This window comes from Gastrolobium bilobum, unplaced genomic scaffold (genome assembly GCF_033153095.1).
Source record: "Gastrolobium bilobum isolate Gb01-03AN ecotype WA unplaced genomic scaffold, APGP_CSIRO_Gbil_v1 utg1301, whole genome shotgun sequence".
In the NCBI taxonomy this organism is placed as follows: domain Eukaryota; kingdom Viridiplantae; phylum Streptophyta; class Magnoliopsida; order Fabales; family Fabaceae; genus Gastrolobium; species Gastrolobium bilobum.
This window is the reverse complement of record NW_026896842.1, coordinates 204,009-226,028: the sequence shown is the minus strand read 5'-3', so window position 1 is coordinate 226,028 and position 22,020 is coordinate 204,009. Positions and strand designations below refer to the sequence as shown.

General features: G+C 37.0%; 1 non-coding gene across 1 annotated transcript; it reads left to right on the top strand.

The window, feature by feature from the left end:
* The first annotated feature begins 1,422 nt into the window (after positions 1 to 1,422).
* LOC133302318 (small nucleolar RNA R71) lies at positions 1,423 to 1,529 on the top strand. Its single transcript, XR_009750330.1, has one exon. It is a non-coding gene; the product is annotated as a small nucleolar RNA R71 (small nucleolar RNA).
* Positions 1,530 to 22,020: the final 20,491 nt, after the last annotated feature.

Genomic DNA, 22,020 nt, shown 5'->3' with positions numbered 1-22,020 from the left:
TCTCCTATAGCAATAGAGATACTGAAGCTTCCTGGATCTTTCATTTTTGTAGGAAGCTTCTTCTGGATTAGGGCACTACACTCTGCTGTTAGGGCCACTGTCTCACCATCAGTTAATTTCCTCTTCTTAGTAAGAAGATCCTTCATGAATTTTGCATAGTGAGGCATATTTTCCAGTGCTTCAGAAAATGGTATGTTAATTTGTAAATTTTTGAAGATATCCAGAAATCTTGCATAGTGCTGCTTCTGAATCTCTTTCTTCAACCTCTGAGGGTAGGGAACTTTAGCATAGGGGGATAAACTAACTGGCTATTCTTTCTTGTCAGCCATCTTCTTCTTTTCCCACTTCATCATCTTTTGTGGGGAAGCATTTTTACCAACTTCTACCTCTCCTTCATTCTTATTGTCCTTCCCTTCCTCTTCTTTGTCAACTCCAACTATAACATCTCTAACAACTACTTCCTTCTCACTTTTCTCATTTCTCATTTTCTCTCCTTCATCGGCAGAGACTACATCTTCAACCACAACCTCTTCTTCATTCTTTTTATTTTCCACCTTCTTTTTCCCTGGTTGAAGTACCAACCCACTTCTTGTCATAATTGCTTTACAGTGCTCCTTAGGATTCACCAGTGTATCACTTGGAAATTTCCCTTGTGGTCTCTCTGATATCTGTCTTGATAATTGACCAATCTGGGTCTCCAAATTTCTGATTGATGCTTCTTGATTTCTGAAAGAAGTTCTGGTCTCCTGCATGAATACAGTTGTCTCTTCCCTGAATAAAGTAGAACCCTGAATATAATCCTGGGTTGTCTTAGATAACTGAGCAAACGCTTTCTCCCATGCAGCAGGATCACTTGACTGCTCCTTCATATGTGGTGGTGGAGGATGTAATGGTGGATTCAATTGGTGGTTGGAACTATAGCTGAATCCTGGGTGTTGATTCTTGTTTTTCCATGGTGGCATATAAACATTCTTTCCCTGATTGTTGTAATTAATTTGATTATTCTGATCATACCACACTCCATTCACCTCTGCTTGTTCTGAGGATCCCCCATAATCACACTCCTCTGTCACATGGCCCTTACCACAGATAGCACATACACTCTTTGTTTCCACATAAGCTACCTTTTGTGAAGAGAATTGCTTAATAAGGGTATCTAATTGTTGCTGCTGTTGTCTCTGTGTCTGCATCAGTTGATCATTCCTTGCCAACAAAGCATCATACCCATCCAACCTGATAATTCCTGTCCTTCTGTCAGCCACTGGAGCATTATCAAATTCTTGAGATGCTAATGACTCAAAGATATCCAAGGCTTCTTGAGGGGTCTTGGTAGTCAATGATCCACCAGCAGTGGCATGCACCAAGGTTCTAGTGTTAGTGGTCATTCCTTGCAGGAAGATTGCTGCTTGTTGCCATGCCTCAATTCCATGCTGTGGACATTTCCTCAACAAAGTCTTGAATCTCTCCCAAGCCTCATAAATGGATTCTAACTCTTTCTGCTTAAAGCTTGTAATTTCATCCTTCAACTTGGCCCTCTTGGATGCTGAGAAAAACCTTTGCAAGAACTTGGTTTGCAAATCATCCCAAGTTGTTATACTTCCTTGTGGCAATGATTGCAGCCATCTCCTTGCATCATCCGTCAGTGAATAAGTGAATAGTCTCAACAGAATTGCATCTCTTGTGACACCGTTTATCTTCACAGTATCACTCAACAATAGGAAGTTCTCTATGTGCAAGTATGGGTCCTCCGCACTGGTTCCAGCAAACTGATCCTTCTGCACCAAATGTATCAAAGCAGGCTTCAATTCAAAGTTGTTGGGCTCCACTGTTGGGCGCACAACATTCCCAATTGGAGGAACCACTGCATGAGTCATGTACTCTCCCAGTGTCCTCTGTGGTGGTGGTGGTCTGTGATTCTCTGCCATTATATCTTCCTGATTAACCGTACTTGATTCACCAATTTCTTGCAACTGTCTCCTTTGCCTGGCTGCCCTTTTGTGCTTCCTCAATGTCCTTTCTAATTCTGGATCATACAACAACAAATTTGAATCAAGTGTACCTCGCATGTACCAGAATCAAAATTGACCAGAAATTTAACATAAACTAAAATACTGAAAATAAAAGGATTCAATCTCAGAATTCTATAGTATCAGTTAGTGTTGAAAAACAAATTCCCCGGCAACGGAGCCAAAAACTTGTTGGACGTTTAGCAAGTGCACTAGTCGTACAAGTAATAAAATGATGAGTAAAGATCGTTCCCACGAGGAATTGTGTTCAAACACCAATATACCATAGAAAACTAATTTGAATCAAATAAGAGTTTGTAAAAATCATGAATAATTTGTCACCAGAAAATTGATTTTAAGTAAATTGACACAAAGTAAATATGGATTAGGAATTAATAAAAACAACAAGTAGTTAGAAAACAACTTTCCTCCATGATAACCCATATAAAAATTGATCATATGATGAATTCATTTCCATGTGATGTTAATCAACCTTTTACTTATCATCAAGATGTAATCCCTTACTACCCTGATAGAAACATTAATCAGAAACCCCAATCCCTTGGTGATTTCTTTCTTAATACATGCATGAAATACTAAGGTTTTAAGATTACATCAGAACTCTAGCATCAATCCCTTGAGTACTAGAATTCTGATGTTGAGATTATCAAATACAGAAGTCATATAAACATCCCTGTTCTATACTACTTCTTTGATAGAAATAATTAACTCAGAAAATCTCAAATCAGCACATGAAAAATACTTCATCATATTAATCAAATCAACATAATATTACCATGGAGTTCCATTGCATTCAGACTACAAAGACTCTACTCAGACATGACTAAGGAATAAATAAGAGAAGAAGAAACAAACTTCATTTCCATGTTGAAAGTCTTCAATCTCCAAACTATTACAAGGAAATCCTAATACAAAAACTAAGAGAATTTAGAGAGAAGTCAGACTAAGTTTAAGAGAGAGAAAGAGTTCAGATCCCCAAGATTCTCATCTAAGTGTGTTACAATTAAAAACAGAAAACTGATGTGGGCGCTAAAACGTCCATAAGTGGCCGTGTTAGCGTCCATGCTTTACGTATGCTCAACTGCTTTTAACTGATTTCAACGCTAAAACGTTAAGGAATGACCGTTTTAGAGTCTAAACTTGGTGAATGCTCAACTAACTTTAACTGACTCCAACGCTAAAATGTTTGATTTGGACATTTTAGCGGTGAAGACCAGAATCTTTTTCCACTTTATGGCGCTAAAACGCATATTGCTGGCCGTTTTAGCGCCCAAGACCAGCAATTTTCCATCTTCTTAGTGTAGCAGCGCGCTAAAACGCTCTGTGTGGACGTTTTAGCGCTCATCACCAGCAAGTTTTGGCCTCTTTCTGTAACAGGGCGCTAAAACGCTCAGTGTGGACGTTTTAGCGCTCAACACCAGCAAGTTTTGGCCTCTTCCTGTAACAGGACGCTAAAACGCTCAGTGTAGACGTTTTAGCGCTCAACATTTAGGCAATTTTTCTCCTCTTGAGCTCCGGAATCTTCTTCCTTCTCCAGTTGTCTTTCAAGCTTGCTTTTCCTACAAGAATCATACAAATTTCCAATAAAGCTCTTGAACTTGTAATTGAGGACATCTTAGGACATTAACCTTGTTTTTCATCATTTAATCACACAATTTGATCTTAATTCCTGCTAAAAAACATGATGAACTAAGGGTTCATCAATAACATACAAAATTACATCACACTGGACTCACATCCAAGAACATCCACACAAGGATTTTGTTCAAGGACCCCATCATGTAACTCCCAGGAAGCTTCCCGGTGCCTCTCCCATGGATGAGACGACCCCATGGCAAAACCCAACTGGAACTCGTCATGAGCCCTATCCAGCGGAAGTCCCACGTTTAGATCATCCTGGTACAGCTCCCAGAGTTGGCCCCACGGAAAACCCGACCGGAATACTCCAAAGGGATATCTCCAGCGAAAGTCCAAACCAAACACAACTACTAGCCAGAGATCACAGAAATGTCACACAACATGCTCCAAGCATGTCACACAATCAAGCAATAATGCATGAACATACAATTCATACAAAGTCAAAGAGCACAAAATCCAAACCACGACCTTCCACTAGGTGTAGCGGAACACACAGGGGATAAAACCCAAGTACCAAGAGTTTATCTCAACTCCGCAAATATTGCTCTTCCACATAAGCTCCAAGCTTACTCCACCTCTATTAAGTCCTTGAGAGGGGACCTATAATGATCAAACAACAATGATCATCAACCAATTGCAAGCAATCAATCAACTTCACAATAATTATAATCAAGTATAACACTTAGGGCTAATGGCCATCTTACACATAATTCAACTACCCCAACCATTTTGGTCATTAAACTAACTCACCATCCCACCATTTATGCACCAAGGCATAAACCATTGATTAAACAACATTTTTCACATCATTTTTCCTTATTTTTCCCTATAGGTCGAATTCTTCATGCTAGGATGCCAAAATATTTTCAATCCAATTCCATACTTCAAATACATCATACAATCTATAATCAACTTATACAATTATCCCACAACTCAATTACACCATCACCCAACATATCAATTTCATGAAGTCATGCATCTCAACTTCAAAATTTCCTAAGTTATGAATCTATTTCACCAATAATTTTTATTGCACCAATCATCATCATTTATCCTTCTAAGCATCAAATTCCAAAGGAGCAACATCATTAAAAGCCCCTAACTACCATAACTCATCATCACATAATCAAAATCCTCACCATTTTATGATCTCAATAAAAACTCCATGAGAGTGTGAAAACTTACCACCAATAGCTTCCTAGGATCTAGGGGAATAGTCTCCAACCAACGAATCAACACAAGAACCACCAAAATTTCTCCAAAATGTCACAAAATTCGTGACTGAAAATGGAGGATTTCTCCTCACACAATGATCCCCACGAGGTGCCATCTACATAAAAGTCACTCACAAGATCAAGGGGAACAACTTTGTAGTTGGGAGTTTCTCTCAAAAATGTCTATAAAAGAGTTGGAAATTTAAAGAACCAAAACCCCCCTCCTTGGCCAAGAGCTCGACGGTTTTGAAAGAGAAGAAGAGAGATAATTTGATTTTTGTGGTGTCTAAGTGGCCATTCACCCACTTAAACCACTTAAGTGGGTTCCACATGTCACTTAGTTTTCTTAAATCATCCAATTTAACCCACGAATTCACAATCTACGTATTTTTCTCGTTCACATCATATTTTTACTTCCTAGAAAGACTGATCATATTTTTGCACTTATCGGTACAATTATACCGCAGTATTTTACACTGGTAAAATCACTATTCATCAAATTTTCCGAAACTTTCCTATCCACTAAATTTTTTGTTCTGAATCCATTTTCGGCCTTATTTTTACCATTTGAGATCTTCTACTCAATTTTTCTTGCCTAGGGATACGTGTTTGGTAAATTACCATTTAACCTTTTTTATGCAATTTGACCCTAATTTCAAGATTTTCACTAATCCTACCTTTTATCCACATTATTTACATATATTTATACGTTTTCAAAATACAAGGTGTTATATGTTAGTATATGGATGTCCTAGAGACAATCTTTTAATTAGATTAGGACATGTGTGGACCTTTGTATTGTCGCAAATAAATAAAAGCACTATCTATCCTGTTTCATATTTTGTCTCAATATTACTGTTAATATTTTATATGAGTAACTGGATAAACCCCTTGAAATAAAATAGGTATCTCTTGAGTATCTGTGATGAGATCACGATCATGAGGATTCAAGGATACTGGATATTTATTCCTAATTTTATGTTCCTAGTCTAGAGACACTGAGAATGGGGATCAGTGATCTCGGGTAAGACTAGCACGACTTATCTACTTGTATTCAGATGCAAGGTAAAGACCTCATGAGCTATAGATATTGAGATGTCTTAGCTAAAGTCGTGGGTGGATCTATAAGGGTATAGCTCGCACTGAACAGACCCACAAAAGAGACTCTATGAGGAAATCTCACAGAGAGTATCATTAGAGTAGTCTCTTTATAATTGGGTATGTCTTTCCTTAGACCAGAAGTTATTACCTAGATTGTGTTCTAGAAGACATGCTTTGACGGTATACCTCGTCTGCCTGAAACATGGAGACTAATAGGTATACTGTTGGGCTTGTCCTGAAAGAGCACAGGGCTAGGGTGATAAGCTGAAGGAATTCGTCAAATCTCTGTGAGAGATTAGGTTATCTGTAAACCGGAGAAATCGGGATGACATTTACAGGGAATTGAGAATCTATGCATAGTAAAAGAGATCATGAGATAATCTTCCTTTAGAGTCAGTAAATTGAAGATTCCCTATTTCGAATAAAGCTTACCCTAAACTGCAAGGGTTGATACGCTTCCTTACCCTAGGTTTTATGGGAAAGTAACCGAGACGAAAAGAAATACATACGGCAACCAAATATGTGTAATAGGATGATCAAGTCATTAATCTAACTAGCTCTGGGGCAATAAAGCATTGCTAGTGCTCTATGTTGTCATTAAATGGGTTGTGGGCTTGTTGGGCCTGAGCCCATTTATGTCAGTGGCTATGTTGAACCTAATGGGTCACACACTAACACCTTAATGTCATGATCATATAGCATTAAAGGTATTGGGCCTAATAACGGTTGTTAGCCCAAGATGAAGTTTGGAAGCCCACCTAAGAGGGAGAGGGCGCATGGTATTGTTAATGGGCTTGGATGGTCCAAGACATTACTAATTAATTTAATTAGTTAAATTAATTATCAAATATTTAAATTTTGAATTTTGAATTTGAAATTTGAATTTTGAATTTGAATTTTGAAATTCGAATTTTGAAATTCGAATTTTGAATTGGAAATTTGAAATTTGAAATTTGAATTTTGAATTTGAATTTTGAAATTTGAATTTTGAATTTGAAATTTGAATTTGAATTTGAAATTTGAATTTGAATTTAGAATTTAAATGTTTGAACATTGGAATTTAAATGTTTGAATTCGAATTTGAGTTGGCTATGAAATGTTGTTTCATAACAAAAGGATAAGATGAGATCTTGTTGGAACAAATCCCTTGTATCAAGAGAAGATCTATGAAGATCTCCAAGGGCTGATTTGGGACGCCATTTTGGTGGGAGATGATTGTCATCTTGTCAAACCAACAAGCTCCAATCAAATTTGGTTGTTGAGAGAATCAGTGACTAGTTGGTTCAAACTTGAATGTAACAGCTCAAATGTATCTGGACCCTTTTTGGGCTTAATAGGGGCGCATGAATTGGTGGTCATATGATGACCATTGGTTCAGAATTTTGACTAGATAAAGACCTAGTCTTATGAGGATTCAAATGGGAGGTTGTTAGGATTTTTGAATTGCAACAACTCCACCTTTGTCTCACTCACTTGTACGCCACTTTCATTATAAGTAAAGTAAAAATTCTGATTCGATACACTAATTCTCTCCCTCTCTTGTGCGCCTAGTTGGTGAGTTTTGTAAGAACCCACACCGTTAATTAAGGTATTTAATTAATTAATTATGCAAAAATAAGAAATGATTCCATAATTGACCCTAATAATTATTTATGAGGCTTAATAATCATAATAAGTGATTAAGAATGCTGAAAGTCGCTTTTCGGAAGAAAAGTGCAGATACCGGTTCTGCTAGTCGGTATAACTGTGTACCGAAAAAGTATCCCGGAAAATTAAAGTAAGTGCATGATAATTACTAGAATAATATGCAGGACTTGTAAAATGAGTTTCAAGTCCAAATAATGAGAACTGGTGCTAGAAACCGGTACTGACTTGGAAAAGCGCGTACCAGAAAGTTGCTCAGAAAATTATAAGAAAAATATGTTAATTCTTAGAAAATTATGTAGTTTCATAATCCAAAGTTTGGGATTAAAATGCTAAGCGTAGCAATTAAAGTTAATACTGCGTGCTTAAGTGAGTTTTGGCTATAAATACTCTCATTATGGGCACAAAACCCTAGGTGCCACTCTCTTCTACGTGAGTTTCTGGTGTGGTCATCTGCTGGTCATTGTTCTTGTGCTTCCTTCTCATTTGTGTTGAGTCTTCAAGCTTTTACTCTTGATTTCCCTTCTCTTAACCTTGTAAACACTTGAGAGCATCCTTGTGGGAGTGAAAGGAGGGTCTTTTCTGAGGTTCCAGCTTATGTGTTGAGCTGGTGAGGGGGCTGAGTTTGAGCGTTTGAGAGGAGTCATCTTGTTCTTGGTGTTTTGAAGCTTCAAGGAGCCTCCTTGTTGTGTAAAAGAACCACCTTGGTGCAGCATTTTCGTGTGCAGTGGGAGGCAGAATCTTGGAGGTGTCTAGTGAGCTCCAAGAGCATCTCCATTCTGAGTTTTAAGTCTTGGTATGTTGTACCAACCTTTAACTTGAGTTTTAAGGCTTAAAAATGGAAGCTTGATGCATGTTAAGGTTAAAAGATGATAACTTGTTGTTGGGTAAGGCTTAACACACCTAGAAATGCATGATTAGGTATTTAAAATCGGTAAAAGGGAACCTTTAAGGGATATCTTCACGGAAATGCAGAAACTGCATTCTGTCGTGAAATATCCGGATATCTTCCCGTGGAATATCCGGATATGGGATATCCGGATATGATATCCGGATATGTGTATTCGGATATGGGGTTTTGGGATATCTGGATATTGTATATTCCGATATGGGATTCTGGATATCCGGATATTGAATATCCGGATATGTACAGTGAGATATCCGGATATTGCATATCCGGATATGGTCCCGAGGAGTATCCGGATATTCTGGGATTTCGCAGAACAGTAGCTGTGCTGTGCATACAATAGGCTATTGGGGGTTTGTAGACCCTAGATTGATGAAGTTGAACTTCTGTATTTAATGGATTAAGCCAGAATCATGAGATTAAGGGCTTGTGGCTTTGTTAGAAGCTTTAAGACTTGAAAACGTAATGAAAAGGCATTGTCTTTAATGTGTATGCATGTGGTACATGTTTATTGATTTATATTTGGTCCATATCAGATTGTGATCTGCTGTGATTGGACTTTGAGCTTGTGGCATTGGATAGCTAGCTTAGAGGTAAGCTTTCGTGTCCTCGGTTTAGCCATGTTGTGGTTCCACCATGTCCCATGGGGGTATGGTTATATGCATGCTGTGTTACATGCTTTTGATGTTTTGGAAATGCTGTTGAGCTATTGTATGTTAGTGCCTTGTTGATATGCATGGAGGTGTTCCACCTATACGGTAAGCCTGAGTATGTAGAACATACAAGAGGGTGAGGCTGTGGGTGAGGTGCAAGCGGTGTTCCTTGTACTACATGTAGGGAATAGACGTATTCCTACATTTCTCTGGCAGTAGATAGTGATTACACACATGCCATAGATATCTGTTGCACTACATAGTTTTGGAACTGATAATGATATAAATGCTTTTTGAACTTATATTGCACATGTAAGTGAGCTTGAGGTGGAAGATCCTTGAGGACCCCTTGTCTTACTGAGATTTCTAGTTTAGAGATCTCACCCCACGTTTGGGGAATGCTTATTTCAGGGTCAGGTAATGTTGAGACCTCAGGCGGCAGGAGGCCGGAGCTGAGTTAGATTGCTGTTATATTATGCTGCCATGATTGGATGCTGGATTTGCATGCTGCTTATGCTTATAGCTTCAGTTTATGTTTTTGGAGTTTTATGTTAAGACTTGTTGTTTACTATGTTATTTGGTGAGCATGGGGATTGTCCATGACACATAGTATTATTATGTCTTGGTTATGTCTTGAGTCTTTTGGAGTTGTAATAATGTATCAGGATATTGTCCGGATTACTTGATGTAATGCCGTGATTTAGATACACATTTTATCTATATATTGAGGTATTTCAGTAGATGTCTTATTGCAATTTACATACAGGCGATATTTTATGAAACTAGCCAATGACGTCATAATTGAAAAGAAAAAGAATATTCCGCATTATTTTTTATTAAGCACCGCTTAATACGATGTAATGTTAGTATTCCGGGTATACACGGTGAGTTACAAGTTCCTCCTTAAGGTTTTTCAAAAGAACCTAGCCAATTCTTCAATATACCATTCCCACTCTTGTGAAGTTTTCATACTGGAGACTTCACTCTTCTAAACACATATACCTAGCCTCCTTCTTCACCTATTGAGCGCATAGCAAGCCTCTCTGTGGTGGTCAATTGGTGGCTTTCAAGAAAGCTTTCTTGCATCTTGACGTGGGTGGTGTGGATCAACGTTAGAGGGTTTGAACCCTTCAAACCTAACACTAATCGTCTTGGAGTTTTGAACTCACAAAAAAGGTAACATCACATGCCATAAAGCATGATTCTTGATTGCATGTGTAATTTCGCATATGAAAAATTTTGTTTTTCCCTCTCACATGCTGCGGCCTTCAAGGCCAGTTACTATCAAGTGGTATCAGAGCCCTGTCGCTTTACCATCAGCGGGTGATGGTACTTTGTTTGTGAAATTAATTTTCTCACGGTCAAAAGGTCTTTTTGTTAAAGATTAATTCTTTGCATGTGGATTTTTTTTATGAACATGTTTAATATGATTATGGTGTTCATATAACTACATGACCTCATGGTTTTGTTTGTTTTGATTCTTTGTGAAAGTTTTCAAAAGAAACATTTTTTTGAAAGGGGAATATGATTCTACCATGATGTGAATATTCAAATGCATTATTTTCTTCATGATTTTATTTAATAAAATTTTTGTATATTATGATGTATGGTTCAGCCATATGAGTTATGGTTGAATAAATGGTTTAATTTTTGTGATCTTTGAGAAAGATTTGACAAAGATTTGAATTATGCATAAAGATGCAAAATTCGACCATTGGGAGAAAATTGGAAATTTTTTGAATTTTAATTCTTGTTTTGATATTTTAATTGTTAAATTATCAAAATATATGTGTGGAAATATTTATATAATATTTGATATTATGTGCTTGCAAGCTGTTTAAATTTTCAGGTGCAATTTGAAGGGGATGGTCATGGTGCCCGAAATTCGAATTTCAAATTTTAAATTAATGTGTAATTTTGCTCTATTTTAATTAGAGTTGTAATTTGAATTTTGAATTTTGTATTTTTATTATTTGTCCCTCCAAAGATGTTTTGGAGTTTCTTTAATTATATGTAATTAGAGAATTAGGCTAGTGGCGTATAGACGACGAGGAGCCGATGCTTGAGATGCAAGATGGACAAATGCACGAGCACCATGACCATCTCAAATAAAACTGTTTTATATGCATGTATGCTTTTATGTTTTAAACGACTAGTATGCATGAATTGGACAAATCGCGTTTGTATGTATTATTATGCATGTCCAATTACGACTAGTGTAATCCGATAGATGTTTGACATAGGATAACGACTAGCATGATAATAATATAAATGCGTTTGATGAGACCTAATAAACCCCAAATAAAAGGAACCCTTAAAGGAATAAATTATTAAGCATATGATTACCTCCCACCACAAATATTACTCGAACCTCCTCTACATAGTGGTGCTCCATAACTCAATTGGGACCCACTATTTCGTTGAGTAAGAGTAATATTAGAAGTGTTAGACACTTAGGGTGCTGGTTAATACTTAACTGAGACATAAGTTGCAAGCTGAGCTAGGCTTATGTGCTTAGGGTAATAATGCTAGGTTGGTTGCATGAGATGCACCACTAAGTGACAAGGAGTTGTCAACCTAATGTTAAGAGAGGGTATGAGATACTGTTGATGAGGATCAACCCATTATTTAAATTAATCTTGCGGTCACAGACGGGGGTTAAAATAGATAATCGCACTCTTAATCTCACTAAGGTAAAATCTAAAAGTAGATTAACCCCAAGTCAAATGGGAAGGGTCATTGACTTAGATAAAATAGTGGGAGGGGCAAATTATTTAAAGTCTTTAATAATTTGTTTATACAACATGTCTAAATATATTAATTAAATCGTCTTTACATCTTTTTCAGTTTTTAGTATGACTAATCCATTGTCACTGCGCTCAATACTCGATACGAACAAACTGACCGGTTCAAACTTTATGGACTGGTATCAAAACTTAAGAATTGTTCTTAGGGCCGAAAAAATAGCTTTTGTCCTGGATGCTGCATTACCCGTAGTTCCAAGGGAAGGGGAAGATGGGTTCGCAGAATTTGATTTCGAGGCCCACAAACAGCACATGGATGACAATGTGTTGACTGTCTGCATCATGTTGGCATCCATGTCGCCTGAACTGCAAAAGCAGCATGATCATATGGATGTTCCCTCTATTGTCTTACATCTTAAGGAGTTGTATGACATTAAAGGCAGGCATGAGAGATATGAGGCCTCTAGAGAATTGTTCTCATGCAGGGTGTCTGAGAACATGTCTGTAAGCAGTCATGTTCTTAAGATGATCGAGCTCATTGAGAAGCTAGGAAATCTAGGCTTCGTGATGGATGCCGAGCTAAGTAATGACTTAGTCCTGACCTCGCTTCCACCTTCCTTCAGTCAATTCATTATGAATTACAACATGCATGGGATGCTTGTGAGCTTGCCTGAATTTTTAAGCATGTTAACAACTGTTGAAGTGTCTATCAAGAAGGATAGGACACATGCTCTTCTGATTGGTGGGCCTAGCAAGGCAAAGGGAAAGGGCAAGGAGCCTGCGAAAGGAGACTCCCTTAAACCCAAAGGAAAACCTAAGAAGAATAAAGGCAAAAAGAAGGGTAAGAGTGCATCCAAGGACAAAAGCGATGATGAGTGCTTCCATTGTGGCAAGAAAGGCCATTGGAAGAGGAATTGTCCAGACTACCTGAAGAGTGTGAAGAACAAGAAGCATGGTGATGCTTCTACCTCAGGTACTTTCATGATTGAGATAAATTATTCTTGTGCTAATCCTACCTCATGGGTATTGGATACCGGTTGTGGTTCTCATATCTGCAATATGTTGCAGGTGCTTAGGAGCCCAAGGAGATTGGACAGAAACGAGGTGGACATCCGCGTTGGCAATGGAGCAAGAGTTGCTGCTCATTCTGTTGGAGATGCCGACTATATTTTGCCTATGGGCCTTTTATTGCATTTGAATAATTGTCTTTATATTCCAAACATTTCTAGAAACATTATTTCTATTTCTTGTTTAGAACAAGATGGTTTTACTTTTAGTATTAATAATGGTACATTTTCTATCATTTCGAATGATATTGTTTATGGTACTGCTTCTTTAATAAATGGATTGTATGTTCTGGAAATGAGAACTGAAGTGCTCAATATAGCCGTGAAACGACCTAGGATAGATAATCAATCTTATCTTTGGCATTGTAGACTAGGGTACATAAATGAAACAAGATTGTCTAGGATGCATGCAAATGGATACCTAGATTCCATGGATTTGGAATCCTATGGACAATGTGAATCTTGTCTAGTTTGGAAAATGACTTGTCACAAGCCCAAAGGGCTTGAGAGTCATAGGGCTAGTGAGTTATTAGAACTCATTCACACTGATGTTTGTGGGACAATGTCTATAGAGGCTAGAGGAGGATACTCTTATTTCATCACCTTTACTGATGACAAATCAAGATTTGGGTACGTGTACCTAATGAGATATAAATCCAAAACCTTTGAAAAGTTCAAGGAGTTTAGGAATGAAGTAGAGAAACAGCGTGGCAAGATCATTAAGACATTACGATCAGATCGTGGTGAAGAATATCTGAGCCATGAGTTTCAGGATTATCTGAGAGAAAATGGAATTCTCTCGCAGTTTACTGCACTTTACACACCACACCAAAATGGTGTCTCCGAAAGGAGAAACAGGACCTTGTTAGACATGGTCAGTTCTATGACGAGTGAGACTCAACTTCCAAAATCGTTTTGGGGATATGCCTTAGACACAGCGACATACCTTCTAAATAGGGTACCGTCTAAATCTGTTCAGACCACACCATATGAGATATGGAATGGTAAGAGACCCAATCTGAGTTACCTCAGGGTATGGGGATCGCCAGTTTATGTCAAAGCGTTGGCATCAGACAAGCTTAGTGCTAAGAGTACTAAATGTCTATTTATGGGGTATCCTAAAGGTACTAAGGGATACTACTTTTACTCCATGGATGAACACAAGGTGTTTATGTCAAAGAATGCTGAGTTACTTGAGAAGGATTTGATCTCTCAAGGAGCCAGTGAGAGTAAGATTGATCTTGAAGAAGTTCAAGAACCACATGAACAAATTGAGGAATCCGAGTCTGCTCCGCAGGCGACGTTCTCCAATGGAGAAGTAAACACACAACTTCGTAGGTCAACGAGGGTCATCCATCCACCTGAGAGGTATGGGTTTGTGATTGAGAATCAGCAAACCGTCGAGGATGATGAACCAAGTAACTACGAAGAGGCAGTCAAGGATGTTGACTCTTCAAGATGACTTGAATCCATGGAATATGAAATGGATTCGATGTATCAAAACAAGGTAATGGACCTTGGTTCCTAAACTGCAAGGAATAGTTCCTATCGATAACAAATGGGTCTTTAAAATAAAGACTGATGCAGATGGCAACGTTCAGACCTACAAAGCTAGGTTGGTTGCGAAAGGGTATCGTCAAAGACAATGAGTTGACTATGATGAGACTTTCTCGCTTGTTGCCATGATCAAATCTATTAGGATCATGCTTGTAATAGCAGCATATCATGACTATGAAATTTGGCAAATGGATGTCAAAACCGCCTTCTTGAATGGGTTCTTGAAAGAGGAAGTGTACATTACACAACCTGAGGGCTTTGAAATCAAAGATTAGGAGCATATGGTATGCAAACTTCAAAGGTCGATATATGGGCTAAAGCAAGCATCAAGAAGTTGGAATATTCGTTTTGATGAAGTCGTTAAGAGTAACGGTTTTATCAAGAACGAGGATGAACCTTGTGTTTACAAGAAGGTTAGTGGGAGTAATATCGTCTTCCTGGTATTTTATGTAGATGACATATTGTTAATAGGAAATGACATCCCCACATTACAAATAACGAAAGAGTGGCTTTCAAAAAGCTTCACCATGAAGGATTTGGGAGAAGCGGCCTTTATACTTGGTATAAAGATCTATAGAGATAGATCCAAGAGGCTGCTGGGTTTATCTCAATCCACGTATGTTGACAAGATTCTAAAGAGGTTTAGCATGGAAGGGTCGAAAAGGGGTTTTCTTCCCGTCGGTCATGGGGTACATCTTTCAAAGGCTATGTGTCCTAAGTCACAGCCTGAGAAGGATCGCATGAGTGGAATTCCATACGCTTTGGCTATTGGATCCATCATGTATGCCATGATATGCACGAGACCAGATGTCTCATATGCTTTGAGCGTTACGAGCAGATACCAGTCGGACCCTGGAGAGGGTCACTGGACAGCAGTCAAGACCATCCTTAAATACTTAAGAAGAACTAAGGATGCGTTTCTGGTCTATGGTGGGGTTGATGAGCTAATAGTGAAAGGGTTCACTGATGCCAGCTTTCAGAGTGACAAAGATGACTGCAAGTCACAGTGAGGGTTCGTATTCACCCTAAATGGTGGGGCAGTATCTTGGAAGAGTTCCAAGCAGGAGAGAACAGCAAATTCAACGATAGAAGATGAATATATAGCTGCTTCAGAAGCAGCTATGGAGGCCGTGTGGATCAAGAAGTTCATATCTGAACTTAGGGTGGTTCCAAGCGTGGATGAGCCCATACAGTTGCTTTGCGACAACACTGGAGCCATTGCGCAGTCAAAGGAACCTAGGTCTCATGAAAGATCTAAGCACATGCTCCGCAGATATCACCTGATTAGAGAAATCATTGGTAGGATGGATGTAAAGATCATTATATTCCTATAGATGATAACCTAGCCGATTCTCTGACAAAGGCTGTTTCTCAGAGAAAACATGATAGTCATTATGAGGCTTTGGGTATACGACTTAGGTCTCATTGGCTCTAGGCCAAGTGGGAGCTTGTTAGTATATGGATGTCCTAGAGACAATCTTTTAATTAGATTAGGACATATGTGGATCTTTGTATTGTCGCAAATAATTAAAAGCACTATTTATCATGTTTCATATTTTGTCTCAATATTACTGTTAATATTTTATATGAGTAACTAGATAAACCCCTTGGAATAAAATAGGTATCTCTTGTGTATCTGTGATGAGATCACGATCATGAGGATTCAAGGATACTGGATATTTATTCCTAATTTTATATTCCTAGTCTAGAGACACTGAGAATGGGGATCAGTGATCTCGGTAAGACTAGCACGACTTATCTACTTGTATTCGGATGCAAGGTAAAGACTTCATGAGCTACAGATATGGAGATGTCTTAGCTAAAGTCGTGGGTGGATCTATAAGGGTATAGCTCGCACTGAACAGACCCACAAAAGAGACTCTAAGAGGAAATCTCACAGAGAGTATCATTAGAGTAGTCTCTTTATATTTGGGTATGTCTTTCCTTAGACCAGAAGTTATTACCTAGACTGTGTTCTAGAAGACATGCTTTGACGGTATACCTCGTCTGCCTGAAACATGGAGACTCATAGGTATACTATTGGGCTTGTCCTGAAAGAGCACAAGGCTAGGGTGATAAGCTGAAGGAATTCGTCAAATCTCTGTGAGAGATTAGGTTATCTGTAAACCGGAGAAATCAGGATGACATTTACAGGGACTCGAGAATCTATGCATAGTAAAAGAGATCATGAGATAATCTGCCTTTAGAGTCAGTAAATTGAAGATTCCCTATTTCGAATAAAGCTTACCCTAAACCGCAAGGGTTGATACGCTTCCTAACCCTAGGTTTTATGGGAAGGTAACCGAGATGAAAAGAAATACATACGGCAACCAAATATGTGTAATAGGATGATCAAGTCATTAATCTAACTAGCTGTGGGGCAACAAAGCATTGCTAGTGCTCTGTGTTGTCATTAAATGGGTTGTGGGCTTGTTGGGCCCGAGCCCATTTATGTCAGTGGCTATGTTGAACCTAATGGGTCACACACTAACACCTTAATGTCATGATGATATAGCATTAAAGGTATTGGGCCTAATAACGGTTGTTAGCCTAAGATGAAGTTTGGAAGCCCACCTAAGAGGGAGAGGGCGCATGGTATTGTTAATGGGCTTGGATGGTCCCAGACATTACTAATTAATTTAATTAGTTAAATTAATTGTCAAATATTTAAATTTTGAATTTTGAATTTGAAATTTGAATTTGAATTTTGAAATTTGAATTTTGAATTGGAAATTTGAAAATTGAATTTTGAATTGGAATTTTGAAATTTGAATTTTGAATTTGAAATTTGAATTTGAATTTGAAATTTGAATTTGAATTTAGAATTTAAATGTTTGAACGTTTGAATTTAAATGTTTGAATTCGAATTTGAATTGGCTATGAAATGTTGTTTCATAACAAAAGGATAAGATGAGATCTTGTTGGAACAAATCCCTTGTATCAAGAGAAGATCTATGAAGATCTCCAAGGGCTGATTTGGGAGGCCATTTTGGTGGGAGATGATTGTCATCTTGTCAAACCAACAAGCTCCAATCAAATTTGGTTGTTGAGAGAATCAGTGAGCTAGTTGGTTCAAACTTGAATGCAACAACTCAAATGTATCTGGACCCATTTTGGGCTGAATAGGGGCGCATGAATTGGTGGTCATATGATGACCATTTGTTTAGAATTTTGACTAGATAAAGACCTAGTCTTATGAGGATTCAAAGGGGAGGTTGTTGGGATTTTTGAATTGCAACAACTCCACCTTTGTCTCACTCACTTGTACGCCACTTTCATTATAAGTAAAGTAAAAATTCTGATTCGATACACTAATTCTCTCCCTCTCTTGTGCGCCTAGTTGGTGAGTTCCTCCTTAAGGTTTTTCAAAAGAACCTAGCCAATTCTTCTATATACCATTCCCACTTTTGTGAAGTTTTCATGCTGGAGACTTCACTATTCTAAACACATATACCTAGCCTCCTTCTTCACCTATTGAGCGCATAGCAAGCCTCTCTGTGGTGGTCAATTGGTGGCTTTCAAGAAAGCGTTCTTGCATCTTGACGTGGGTGGTGTGGATCAACGTTAGAGGGTTTGAACCCTTCAAACCTAACACTGATCGTCTTGGAGTTTTGAACTCACAAAAAAGGTAACATCACATGCCATAAAGCATGATTCTTGATTGCATGTGTAATTCCGCATATGAAAATTTTTATTTTTCCCTCTCACATGCTGCGGCCTTCAAGGCCAGTTATTATCATTATATGCCTGAAATCTTATAGTAGAGAGTGACTCTGGTTAACAATTGCTTCGATAAATGACTTCAAGGAGCCTGAGTCCATGGTTCAATTAATTAGAAGCATTCGAGAATGGAAGGAGAAGGAGTGCAAACTTCTTTTTGTCCATGAAACCCGCAGTTGAAATAGATGCGTTGATTGGTTGGCGAGTTATAACAATGGTATGCTGGAGAATTTAGTTATCTTCCATGAAGCTCCCCTTGGTTTGGAGCCCTTGTTGTCGTTGGATGCCAGGACTGTAGTTTCTTAGTTTTTTTTTTATTTTTGGGACTTTGCCCCTCCTTTGTACTTAAAAAAAAAAATTGCACATTAATGTTGATTGTATAAAAATTCCAGTACATTAATAGTTTTTGCCACAACAAAGTTAATTAAAATAGGAAGAGTGGCAACAATCTAGGGGTGCACCTTATTGATGCTACACCTCAAATTCACCTAATTAGGGGATGATAAACCTATGACTATATTAGTATTTATTTTGTGAGATAATTATCTAGTTTTTTTAACATATTTAATATTTTTTTTGGTAAACAACCTATTTAATTTTTATTTTGTAAGATTAGTGCTCATTGTTTTTATTCTTCTATTAGTGGTGTGAATAAACCATAGATGAGTAGTTCTATCATATTTTTCACATGCTTGCAATTTGCTTATGCTATCTGAGTTTTGATAGTAGTTATTGGATGTCTAGCCATTTCTAAATAGGAAAACATTTTGTGATCTGAAAAATAACTTTCAAATAAAAAAATAAAAGCATATTTCAGACTAATTTTATAGATCAATTAATAAATTTTCCATGAATATCCGCCAAATGTGATTTGATAAACATGTGAACATTTGGCGGATAATCATGGAAAATTTATTATTTGATCTATAAAAAAATTAGTCTAAAATATGCTTCTTCTTTTTTATTTGAAAGTTATTTCTCAAACCAAGTTGGGTCAAGTCGGACAAAAACCTGACCCGACCTGACCCATACACAGCTCTACCAATAACTACGACTATCAGAACTTACATAGCATAAGGTAATTGCAGGCATGTGAAAAATATGATAAACAAAGTCAGATATTCATATGTTCATCTTGTACAAGATAAATAAACTAGGAATAGTATATATTAACATATTTGATTAACATTAGGCTTGGTTTAATTTTGTTCCTTTATATATAGTGAGTTCAAAGTTCAATGCCTAATATTTTTGTTTGTTTTTAATTTTCAATTCAAACTATCCAATAATGTCTAACTAGATTAGAAGAATTTAATTAATTTCAAAAAGGTAACTATAAGTTGTGAGATTTTCTTTTATTTTGATTTGTTTCTACTTCTTCACTTACATATATGTAATGAGTGACAACTATTTCAAAGTTATTTTTTTTTCTTGCTGAGTGTAAAACTTATGAGATTCCCCTTACTAAAAATATATTTTTTAATGGAGATTGTAGTTATAATATTTTGTGTATGTTGTAATTATTAAAAAATGTCAGACATTGAATTTTGATGGTAGTTGCAGTGCTATGATGCATGAATAATATTCTTGACTTAAAATGAAATTGAAATTGATTAAATTGGTTGGAGATATTTAATTGTTCGGAAAGTCGAATAGGGTGTGCATGACAATATTTTCGGAATCAATTTTTTTTTTAATTTATATTCCCAAAAACAAAAATAGATAGAAAACTCATTTGGTAAAATCGGTTTATTTTTTTGTTCCTGGAAAGAACCGGCTAATTTTTATGTTGAGTAACAGAAAAAAGGATAAAATTTTTTCTACTTTTTTGTTCCTAGACACAAAATAAGAAACACTTATTTCTCTCAATCACTTTCTCTCAATGCAATTACCACCACCACCACTACCACACCACCGCCACCACGATGACACCATCACCTCCACCATCACCAACCACCACCATAGCTGCAGTCACTGTCGTCACCACCACAACCATGCCGCCGCCACCACTACCATCGCCACCCCATCACCATCGCCACCACTACCACGCCACCACCATCACCATGTCTCCATTACTCTCGTCACCACCACCACCACCACTACTATCACCACGCCACTGCCACCATTACCACCACCACGCCACCACCACCACACCATATGAACAGAAAAGTGATGATTCTGAAAATTTTTATGTTTAATAGGAATTATTTTTATTATATGATTTATTGCATTGTCAAACACGATTCTCATTTTTAGAATAAAAATAGAACATGTTATCAAACTAGCTTTTTTTTCATCAGAAATTATTTCAAGGCACAGTAATAGAAAATAATCTTTTCTTTTCAGAAACAATGCCACGAAACAGAATGGTTGTCATGCATACCCTTAAAGACTATTATACTAGTTTCACATTACAATTTTATAGAAAAAAACAGGTTTTATTACGTCATGATACAATTTAAATTTTCTTGATTTATGATGTTGTTGATTATTTGTTAAAAGATACTAACCATTAAATAATTATGATAAGTACAAGATTTTGAAATTATTTAATAAAGATATCTTCAATTCGATTTCGAAAGTTTCCTATTTTGAATCCATTTCCTATTTTATGATTTTTTCTTTAGAGCTAAGATAAGCAAATAAACACAATTTCCTGATTTTCCTCTATACCCAAGAGTTGCGTATTAAATGGAACTATTCACAAATAGGAAAGCTAAAAATCATAAGAGAGAAATCATTTATTAGTTGTTGACCCAATAAAATTAATAATAATAAAGACTAATAACAATCTGATAGGGATTAGTCGCACAAGAAGAAACATAAAAGAAGAGAATGCGTGTCCCAAGTCAATATTTGTGATTAAATTTTCTTATACTAGAAGATGACGAAACTCTAATTATTTAAGTATATTATTAATATCTAATTTATTTTAAAGCTGTAGCGTTTACTACAAAGGTTTATTGTTCTTATTTTGTAATAGTGATGTAGATAAATCTTAGATGAGCTCTTTCATATTTTTATTATGCTCTAAAATTTGTTTGTGCTATTTGAATTCTGAAGGAAACTATTGCATGTCAATTACAATTATTTTAGTATATTAGTATTACCTAATTTATTTTAAAGCTTTAGGGTTTACTACTAGATTTTCACGGTTTATTGTTTTTATTTTGTATTAGTGGTGTAGATAAATCTTAGATGAGTTCTTTCATATTTTTATCCTGCTTTAAAATTTCTTATGCTATTTGAATTTTGAAAGAAATTATTGGATGTCAATTAAAATTTTTAACTATGGATATTTTTCTGTCCCAATATAGTGGGTTAGAACTTAGATGTTTGGTCTAGATGGCAACATGTTGTCCATTGGGGTTCTGAGGCTCAATAATTTCTTGTGTGCGCTCCCATGATTAACCGTTTGGGGTTTAACAACTGAATATGTTGGTATCAATGTGTAGCTCCTCATGTCTGCCCACTGCTTAGCAATGACATTGATCACTGTGCCACTTTTTTTTTAAAATTTGGTGGAATGCAGCGCCCGCCAAGAAATATGCCAAAATGCCATGTCTTAAAATTTGCTATTGCTGCCAGCAAGTTTGGTTACCACAAATGACACGTTTTCTAAGACCACCAAACTTGTTGCCCGTTACAATAAATATGGTAGTCAAAGAGTTCAACTTTGTTTTTTGCAAAAATGTGACAGATGTCATTAATATATAGAATCGCTATAGGGTACAACGAGAAAGGAAGA